The following is an 11,042-nucleotide window of genomic DNA, read 5'->3' as shown; positions in this document are numbered from 1 at the left end:
TTTTTTTTTTTTTTTTTTTTTGGTTGGGAGACTTTTAATGACTGCTTTTATTTTCTTAAGGGTTATGGGACTGTTTAGGTGGTTTATCTGATACTGATTTAACTTTGTTACATGGTATCTGTCTAGAAAATCATCAATTTCATCTAGATTTTTCAGTTTTGTTGAATATAGGCTTTTGTAGTAGGATCTGATGATTTTTTGAATTTTCTCAGTTTCTGCTCTTTTCATTTCTGATTTTGTTAATTTAGATACTGTTTCTTTGCCCTCTGATTATTCTTGTTGATTTTCTCAAAGAGCCAGCTCCTCATTTTGTTGATTCTTTGTATAGTTCTCTTTGTTTATCCTTGGTTGATTTTAGCCTTGAGTTTGATTATTTCCTGCCATCTACTCTTTTGGATATATTTGCTTCTTTTTGTTCTAGAGATTTTAGATATACTGTTAAGCTGCTAATGTAGGTCTCTCCAATTTCTTTATGGAGGCACTATAAATTTTCCTCTTAGCACTGCTCTCATTGTGTCCCATAAGTTTGGGTATGTTGTGCTTTCATTTTCACTAAATTCTAAAAAGTCTTTAATTTCTTTATTTCTTCCCTGACCGAGTTATCATTGAGTAGAGAGTTGCTCAGCTTCTATGAGTATGTGGGTTTATATTGTTTTTGTCGTTATTGAAGACCAGCCTTAGTCCATGGTGAGCTGATAAATTGCATGGGATTAATTCAATCCTCTTGTACCTGTTGAGGCTTGTTTTGTGTCCAATTACATGGTCAGTTTTGAAAAAGGTACAATGGTGTGCTGAGAAGAATCGATATTCTTTTGTTTCAGGGTGAAATGTTCTGTAGATATCTGTTAAATATATTTGGTTCATAACTTCTCTTGGTTTCATTGCATCTCTATTTAGTTTATGTTTCCATGATCTGTCCATTGCTGAGAGTGGGACGTTGAAGTCTCCCACTATCATTGTGTGAGGTTCAATGTATGCTTTGAGCTTTAGTAAATGTTCTTTTACAAATGTGAGTGACCTAGCATTTGGGGCATAGTTGTTCAGAATTGAGACTTCATCTCGGTGGATTTTTCCTTTGATGTGTATGAAGTGTCCTTCCCCATCTTTTTTTGATAACTTTTGTTTGAAAGTCTATTTTATTGGATATTAGAATGGCTATTCCAGCTTGTTTATTAGGGCCATTTTCTTGGAAAAATTTTTGAGCCTTCTACTCTGAGGTAGTGTCTGTCTTTGTCACTGAGATCTGTTTCCTGTATGCATCAAAATTCTGGGTTCTGTTTACATATCCAGTCTGTTAGTCTATGTGTTTTTATTGGGGAATTGAGTCCATTGATGTTGAGAGATATTAAAGACTAATGATAGTTGTTTCCTGTTATTTTTGTTGTTAGAGGTTGAATTATGTTTATGTTGTTCTCTTCTTTCAGGTTTGTTGTGAGAAGATTAGTTTATTGGTGTTTCTTGGGTGTAGTTTTCCTCCTTGTGTTGGAGTTTTCCTTCTATTATCCTCTGTAGAGCTGGTTTAGTGGAAAGATATAAATTTGGTTTTGTAATGGAATATCTTGGTTTCTACATCTATGGCAATTGAGAGTTTTGCTGGGTATAGTATCGTGGGCTGGCATTTGTGATCTGTTAGTGTCTATATGACATCTGTCCAAGATCTTCTGACTTTTAGAGTCTCTGTTGAGAAGTCTGGTGTAATTCTGATAGGTCTGCCTTTATATGTTACTTGACCTTTTTCCCTTACCGCTTTTAATATTCTTTATGTGCACTTGGTGTTTTGATTATTATGTGACAGGAGGAATTTCTTTTCTGGTCCAATCTATTTGACATTGTGTAGGCTTCTTCTATGTTTATGGGCATCTCTTTCTTTAGGTTAGGGAGGTTTTTTTTCTATGATATTGTTGAAGATGTTTACTGGTCTTTTGAATTCGGAATCTTCACTCTTTTCTATTCCTATTATTCTTAGACGTATTCTTTTCACTGTGTCCAGTAGAGTGGAAGGTCCTGTGTCCTCTGGGCCCCAGGGGATGTCCTAGTTAGGCCAGATATTGAGATGGGGTGGGAGGAACTCACCTGTAAACCTCATGGTGTTGGAACTCCTGAGGGTCATGCTGTCTCTGGGTGTGGATGGGGTGGCCATATGTTTCATCTAATATATATATATATATATATATATATATATATATATATATATATATGTGTGTGTGTGTGTATGTGTGTGTGTGTGTGTGTGTGTGTGTGTGTGTGTAGAGAGAGAGAGTCAGTTTTGATTTAAAAATTGGTTCCTTTTCATAGAATAAAGTTTCTCGATTTAATATATTAACAACCATTTCGAAATTCAGAGATTTTCTCTGTAGGTCAAACAGTGACTGTCAGCCACTAGAGACATAGTGCGAACATATTATTCTGAAACTCTTTGACTGTTCTTATTTAAAGGTGTAGATATTTTCACAGGAGTACTCTCTTGTTAGCTACTGTATACTCTTCTGAGAATAGACTTAGCCTACAGTTTTCAGCATTTCTGTGTTAGTAATCATTGACACATTTTCTTGCCTTTGCTATTACAGATAAAGCTTGGCCAAGCCTTTCTACACATATGTGTATATTTGTCTTATGGTAGACACTAAACAAATGAAAACATTGTTCAGAGAGACAGTAAGAGAATTTAAGTCTTATCCCTGCATCAGTTAGTTCCCTCTGCTCAAGCTGTAGGGTATGCATGGTCATAGAGTTTTGAGGCTAAGTGTCATTTTCAGAAGTTTTCTCAGAGACTAAAATTGCAACAACATTGAACATACAGAAAATATTTGTGTAGACATACATTAATTTTCATTTGTAAGAACTCTGTTATCAATGTTGATAAACATGTCCATTCTCAGGAAAGATTCGGAGCAACTTTGGCTATCCTCTATAAGTGCATGAAGGAGTAAAGAAAAGAATGTAAATCAATAGTTCCCAACCTGTAGATTGTGACCCCTTTTGAAGTCAAAGGTTTCTTTCACTGGAGTCGCATATCAAATATCCTGAATATTAGATATATGAGTATGATTTATAACAGTGGCAAAATTACAGTTATACAACAGCAATGAAATAATTTTATGGTTGGAAGTCATCACAACATGAGCTATATTTAAAAGATCCTTGGTCTCATGAAGGCTGGATGCCCCAGTGGGTGGGAATTTGAGAGTGAGGAGGTGAGAGTTGGGGGGGTGGTAGGTAGGGACACCTCCACAGAGAAGCAGGAGGAGGGGTGAGGGGATAGGGGGTAAGGGGATAACATATGAAATGTAAATAAAACAGCCAATAAAAAATAAAAATATAAAAATATAAAATTAAAAATTAAAAAAATTTAAAAAAAAAAGAATTGCAGTATTAGGAAGATTGAGAACCACTGATCTAAGTAGACTTTGGGATTCCTAATCTTCAGGCTGAGGTCTCAAAATGTATACTTCTTCCCAATACTCTTAATGTATCTACTTTGATTATTTTTACGATTTTAGGCATTAACACACAGGGTACTCTTTCTAGGAGCAAGGTTACATACATATCAGGCAACTCCTATTTCTTACTTTCTAGATGTAAGACCAAACAAAAGCAAGTCAACAACTCAACTGAGATGCAGTGAAACCCAGCTTGCTTGCCTAGTTCTTACCAAAGAAGTAGATCTGTAGGCTTAAATTTTTCAAAACCTACTTTATTTAGGGTTCTTAAACCCTTCAACCTTTCTTCTAGCCTACTGACCAGAGGTAGAGAGAAAGAAAGTTAAAAGGAAAAGGGGGGTTGTGGACCTGTTTAGAAGTAGTTTCTTGACATGATTCTATTCTTTGTTGCTAGGTACTAGCAGTGCAGTTCAATAGCAAACACCAAACACGAATCAGTAGTGGTGCCTTGATTCAACAGAAACTACAAGACTCTGCTGAATTGACACCAGTCAGCAGAAGTGGCCAGAATCAGCAGGAACACCACAGGAAGTTCTTTGGTATATTTCTCTCTATGAAGTGAAGACCAGAGAAGACCAGCAAAGACCAGCAAAGACCAGCAAAGACCAGTGAAGGAGCAAAGTGTTTCATGGTATAGCAGTACAATACAAGAGTGTCTTGTCACTGTTTGTGGGGTTCCATTCATATTCTTTCTAAACATCAAGTTCCTTCTCAAGTGTCTGTTTTCAGCAAAATATCTCATGCTCTCTCACAAGACAGTTTCCAGAAAAAACATCATGTGACATGACTGAGTTGTTAAAGAAACCAGAAATTTCCACTTCATAGGTCCTCTGTTATCTGGGTTCTTAACCTGAGAGGAAAAAAGCTCAGACACAGATCTGGAAAATATAGTGGAAAGAAACCAAAAAAATTATAACAATCATTCTCTGTGGCAACCCCCTTCATAGGATACCTGATGTCACTTACAGTTTTAATATAAGCATTTTCTCGGATTATTAATTTGTGAGGAACAGACATCATTAGTGGGAAACTTTGATTTTTAGTAAATCTTGCCATTTTCAAGTGAAACTTGCTTTCCTCGAACTTTTGAGGGCTTGAACTTTCCTACTGTTTGAGGCTTAGATGAATCAGATCTTAGGCTGCTCCTCGTCACAGCTCCTACTGGTGACTCTTTCCCAATCTGTCAGTGTTCCTAGCAGAATGTGGCCTCCAGGGCGAAGACAAGACCACAGTCCAGCTGTGATCTGACCAGGGCAGTGTGCAGTGGAGTCATATATTCTTTGATCTGTGCTTTATGATACTATTAATAGAGGCCCAATCTGCTTAGTTTTCTTGGTAGCTGCATTCCTGAGCTGGTGTCCCATGAGAAAGCCAGTCTCTTTTTTCTTAAATTGTCAATTACTAAACCAGCTCTTCTGCTACCGCTCATGCAATTGGTTGCATAGATGTGTATGTTGAAAGCCATCTTTTAGCCTTGTTGGACATTCTTGTCTTTGTTGAGCATTTGAAGCCTTTGTTGTCTGTTATCCCTAACATACAACACACAAATCTGATGAACAAGCTTCTCTGGTTTTACCAAAATCACAGAAGAATCTTTAGGACACAGTAGTAAATGAGACGGGTAGCAACTGATTTTGTTCAAATTTTGGTCTCAACAATGAATCTGCACATAGGGCATAGGGTATTTAAACACGCCCTATATTTCTCTGGATGTTTGTTGTTTAAATGTTTCTGTTGAGCAATAAATGCCCTTCTGAAATGAGGGTGCTCTACAGTTTGGCACCCTTCCAATTTACAGCCTGGTTGCCATTTTGAGAAGGGGAAATAGGGTTAGTTCCACGTGGCTGATTCTCAGTGAACCCATGCTGACTTGTAGTGATTCTCTCTATAAATATTAACTTACAGATCTGCTGAGGGAAAATAGCAAAGGCACCCAATGCCAACAAAATAATGCCAAAGGCAGAAAAAAATATTATTTTGGAAGCAGAAGAACCAGTGTCTTCCAGCAACTTGCTGTTCAAATCTCTGTTGATAGAGCTTGATGCCCAGGGCTGTGTTTAGGGACAGGACATGCAGATTGTGAAAGTCAAAGGCTTCAGAAGGTCTTGGGAGGAGAGTGCCTTTGTGAATGACACTGGCCAAGTCCACGAGAGGCTTAGAGGAGACAAGGCAGGCAGGAGACTTGCGCCAACTCTATCCTTCCCAAATCGCCAAGTTCTCCCTCCCTCTCGCTTGTCACCATTCTGCCTTCAGGCCGTGGAAGCAACTCTAGCCTTTTTAATAAGACAGTTTGGATGAGAGACAAGCCTTTTCGGTCTGAAAAATAAAAATAAAAATGTCACTGATCAGAACTTCCACATATGGTCTCAAATGATAGATGAAATTTAAAGCTGGCAACTGCCCTGTGCTGGAAGGACACAGGCAAAGGAGTCTGGAAGGCACTTTAAAGTTTTGATTTTTTCACCCCCTAAGTGATAATGAACTGTCCCCAAACACATCAAGTTCTTTCCTTTTTAAGGGCAGTGAAGGTTGCCAAGCCCTGCTCATTTGCAGCCAAACTGTTCAGAGATATTCTGCAGCCCCTCCCCCAATGCTGTGAATAGGTTTTCCCAGAATTCCAATGAGGAGTCCTCTACAAACCGTCCATCTGTTGCTAGGTATGCAGGGAATCTGGGTAACAGTTACACTTGGAATCACCTGTCAGTACTCCGGAAGAGAGATCATGCAGACCATGGCTTCTGAACCAAGTCCTTGAAGATTGCTTTTCTTCAAGACGCTTCTTCTCTGATGTGTGGTTAGAGATGAAGAGAAAGGTTAAGGAAAGGAAGAAAGGATTTGTATCTCATCTGAGAAGGCCAAACCCTAAGAAACATTATTTTCCCTGACCCAAGTAGGCAAACCCATTTTTCAAGGCCAGAGTTCATGAGAATTCTCTAGAACTATTTACCCTAGAGCTCTAAATTGAGAACTAATAAGTCCTAGCTGAGGATTAGGATATACACACTGGCATGTTCCATACCCAGTGTACCCATCTAAAAAAAAGAGGAGGGCCATACCATCTTTAAAATGACTTCTTGCCTAAATATGGCAGTTCATGCCTATAATCCCAGAATTGGGAGAGCTGAGACAGAAGTACGGACATGTCCAAGGTCAACCTGGGCTTCGTAAGAAGTTCCTGGACATATTGGGTTATAAAGCTATGGAGGGAGATCTTGCCTTTAAAAGGAAAAAAAAAAGCAAGAAAGCAAAAATACATTTAAAAAGAAAAGCAGACTTCTTACCGTTCTTTTTAATTCCATTGCAGCCTGTGCTTTAAGTAAATATGAGTCTAAAGCATGGCCTTATCTAGTACTTCTCAAGTTTAAACATGGATCACAGACATCTGGAGATTTTGTTGAAATAGTGCTCTGGACCCACCTCTGGAGTGATCCGCTGGTGTGTGGTGAGGCCTGGAAATTTGGGGTGATGTTCAGGCACCACTTTTCAAGGACCCTGGGTCTAGACCACAGAAAAACAAGAGCTAACACACACATAGCAACTCAGTGGTCACTGTGAGGGAGTGTCTTTCTGCAAGCATGACTTCAGACTCTTTAGCAAAGGAAATGCCAGCCACGTCAGGGCTTGAACTCAGACTTGACTGTGCTTGATGACATGAGAGAAGTAGGACTGGATACTCAGAGGTCACCATCTGTACCTTGAAAGACAACATTGGAATGTAAGAAAATTCCATAGGCACCAGGAGCAGGTGACAATGTCTCTAACTCTGGATTAGCTACACATGTGTACTAGGTAAGGAAGGCCTGTGTATGAGGCAGACACCAAGAGCTGAGAGCAGCCAAGACCATGGTTGGTTGAGAGCAAGGTGATGTCATCTTCTCTGTCCATAAAGGATCCCTCATCATTTGCCACTAAGGAGTGTCAAGCCCTCATCTCATCTTAAAACAGGCCTACAACACAGCACAAGCTGTCTTGGGAGTTGATGGGGAATTGTTTTGCAGTTACAGATCTGGGAAGACACAATATAGACAGCCCTTATAAAAGCATGCATTTGCTTTTCAATGCTGTTTGTGGATGTGGGGTTTTCACATGATGGGTAAGTACCATATCAGTGACTTACATGCTCAGCACTAACTCATGAGAGTGAATATACAGCTTATTCAAATTTCTTAGGTCCTCTCTTTAGCCCTTAACATTGCAATCTACGTTGCTGAATTAAGTTAGTTTTAAAAATAAAACTGTTAGTAAGTTGGAAAAGGTGATGTGCATCTTAGGTTTTTGAGCAGAGATTACCAACTGAATCCTCTAAGCGGTATTGCAATACGAAAGCCAGTTGTGTAAACTTTAGGAGAACCTTTACCTTCAGCAAACTCTGCTTCCTGGCTTCAATAGCATTATAAATTCAAACTAGTGCATTCAGAAAGATCAAGAAGTTCAAATTCCAAATAGGAGCAAAGAAGCAAAATCTAGCTTATCGAGAAAGATCTTAAGGTCATTTAACAAGTAACTATTAGACAGTCATTATTTGGCCGGCACTGGGAGCACACTGGTATATAACATAGGCAGAGTGTTGCCTGGTGGAGTGCAGAGTTCAGGGCTGAATACACAGCAGTCCATAAATCACTAATTATAACTGGTGATGAGTGATGTGCTTGAGAACAAGGAATCAGCGGCCAAGGACACCACATTTCAGTTTTCAGAGCCCAGCAGCGTCTGGAATGTAGAAACAAAAAGCAAGGTTTCAACCTTTCCATTCCACGTCCACCAAATGAACCCTTGCCCCAGTGGAGACTTCTCTGTGGAGACAGGAGGGACATTCTACCCTGTGGAGGGGCTCATGTACCGTTAGTAACGTGCAGAAACTTTGTGGTTGTCTTCGTCTCCCCTTCTGGTCTAGATAGATCTTGTCAAGTCCAGCCTTCCTGATCATCAGTTAAGAACTTAATGTATGGTGAGGAAGGACCTTGGAGAAGTGGTGGCAAAAGTAGGTAAGAAAATTTAACTAGTTCAAGAATTAGAACAAAGTGACTGGTTCTTTCTAAGCATGAATCTCTTCTTAGACAGTGACCTCTCTAGCCTGACATACAAATGTGACTGAAACACCCTGGGCTGTGATGCTAGGCAATTCCAGGACAGAGAAGAGCTTTCTCTTCTGAAACATGTTTCTGTTTCTTGGGGACAGTGATGGTTAGTGTTAATTGTCAACTTGATGAAATCTAGAATCACCTAAGAGATGGGCCTCTAGGCATATCTGTGGAGAATTATCTTGACTACTTTCATCAATGTGAGAAGACCCTCTCACTGTGAGTGCATTATCTCATGGGCTGAATTCATTCATTATTCACTAGCATTCATTATTTCTGCATCTTGACTATTGATGAAATGTGACCAGTTGCCTCTGTCCGGCTGTGATTTCCCTACAGCAACAGATTATAATCTGGATTTGGGAGCTAAAATAAACCTTTTCTTCCCCCAGTTGCCGTTGTTGGAATATTTACATCATAGCAACTGGACAAGAAACTAAGGCAAGGATCTTAATTTACTAGAATGAAGCACAGAATCTTGAAGGAATGGACTAGGATTTTCCAACACTTTTGAGTATGGAGGGAAGCCACACATGTTGAAAGATGTGACAAAAGATCAAGTCACGTTGGAAGGGTATGAACTTGCTAACTGACTACCTATAAGTCAGGAAGAGAGGCACCATTACTCTGCTTCCCAATAACATACAGGGGGATGACCAAGGTACCAGTACTTTCACAACAGTCTCCATCCCAAATTAGTGACTCAAAATGCCACCAAGAGGAATATAGGCTAGTGTTAGTGCTTAGGGTTTCGCCTCACGTGAAAGGTGCTATTTCACCAGGGGTATCAGTTATGCCAGTTAGAAACAGCAAAGAAAAGCCCTTGACCTGGGAAAAGGTAGCACTAAGGAGTAAGGAAGAGGAAGATTTTGTCAGCTTCGGGGGGAGCAGGATCCCTGCATGAAAGGGCATGGTGTACTCTGACCCAGCGCCTGCTGCTTCCTATGATATAAACACTATCATTACAGTAGAGCCAAGCATGAGGGCAAGTGGCTCACACAATTCCTGGAAATTAACAGTTGGCTCATGTTTGCTACTGGATGAATTCTGTCCCTAGAATAGCGTCCAGGTCACACAGAGCAGACAAGGCATACTAAGCAAAGGATAGACCTCTCCAGTGACTGTGTTCAGAAGCTCTTACACTCTGTTGAGGTTGTCAGGGGTGGAGAGCAGGAGATGAGTGGAGGATGTGAATAGGGCTCAGGTAACCCAGGTAAACCTGGGTGGGGCTGAAATTACATCAAGTGAAGAGTTCAGTGGGCCCCTTAATTAGGGTGAATCTCCCATATGCCTTTTGTAACCATCCTACAGAGAGGCAATTCCAGCAACAATAGCATAAAAGAAATTCTAAAATGAACACTGCTCATATCCCCAAAGCAAGCTTCTTTCTCTGGGGCCACCCACTTGAAGACAATGGCCTGGTATCACAGGAGAGAAAGTGACAATGAGAAGCAGGGAGGGTGAGGCCAGCTGTTCCCCTGAGTGGGGGAGGCAAGGGACAGGCAGGGTTATTAAAAGCTCCATGACATACTTTGGCTTTGGTGGTGAGGTTATGTCTCAACCCATGGGATCAGTCCCTCTAGGGCAGATTGGGAAGACAATAGTGGCAGCCTGGTTGAGTTATTCGTGTCCATGGGACCTAATCCTGCTACATGTGTTGTCCCTTTGATAAGGCCCTGCCTTGTGTCTCTAAGCTTGACTTTTTAGTTCTAGACACTATGGAAAAAATGAATCTCAGCTCTGAGCAGAATTGAAGATAGTGTGACTGTGGTGTTCGAATGCCATAACCCACATAAAAATCTTACAATGGCGACCCTTGTAATCTCAATGCTGGAAAGGAAGAGATAGGCAAACTCGTTGGGCTTGCTGGACAGCGTGCATAACCTAATTGATCAATGAGAGATCTTGCCTCAAAAGTCATGGTGAAAGATCCACGAAGAAGAAGAACCAAACTTGACGTCTGGTTTACACATGCACAAATTAACATGCATCCAAAAACATAAGCACACACACACATACAGAGGCACCGACACATAGACACACTGACATACAGACACACAAGCACAGGCACAAAGACACACACATCCAGACACAATGAATATACATATGCACAGACACAAAGTTAATGAATGATTGTGATTTAAGCAGTCAGTCCTGCCTTACAACTTCCCAGGGTTATGACACTAAGAAAGACTCTAGGATGACAGAACTTCTGCTCCCCTGGTTGATAAATGACAAGGTAGCTTGGACAATGGTTTTGGACTCTCTTAAATCATGCCCTACTGATTTTCCATATCAAATCCAGCCTTGAAGTGACTGAATGTCTTCTAATATGACATAAGACTTTGTAATAAAATGATATGCCATGGCACAATGTACCAACCAGTCCAAGTAGGTCAAAAGCATAGACAATAATGGATTCCTTTCATAGGGATGAAGTCAGGCCTCCCTTGAATCTAAAGATCAAGGAGAGAGACTGAGACAGGGCTGGGTAGGGAAGAAAGAAGGGGACTGGGGTAGT

This window comes from Grammomys surdaster, unplaced genomic scaffold, assembly GCF_004785775.1.
Source record: "Grammomys surdaster isolate TR1022 unplaced genomic scaffold, NIH_TR_1.0 126013, whole genome shotgun sequence".
Taxonomy (NCBI): Eukaryota; Metazoa; Chordata; class Mammalia; order Rodentia; family Muridae; genus Grammomys; species Grammomys surdaster.
This window is presented reverse-complemented; position numbering follows the sequence as displayed.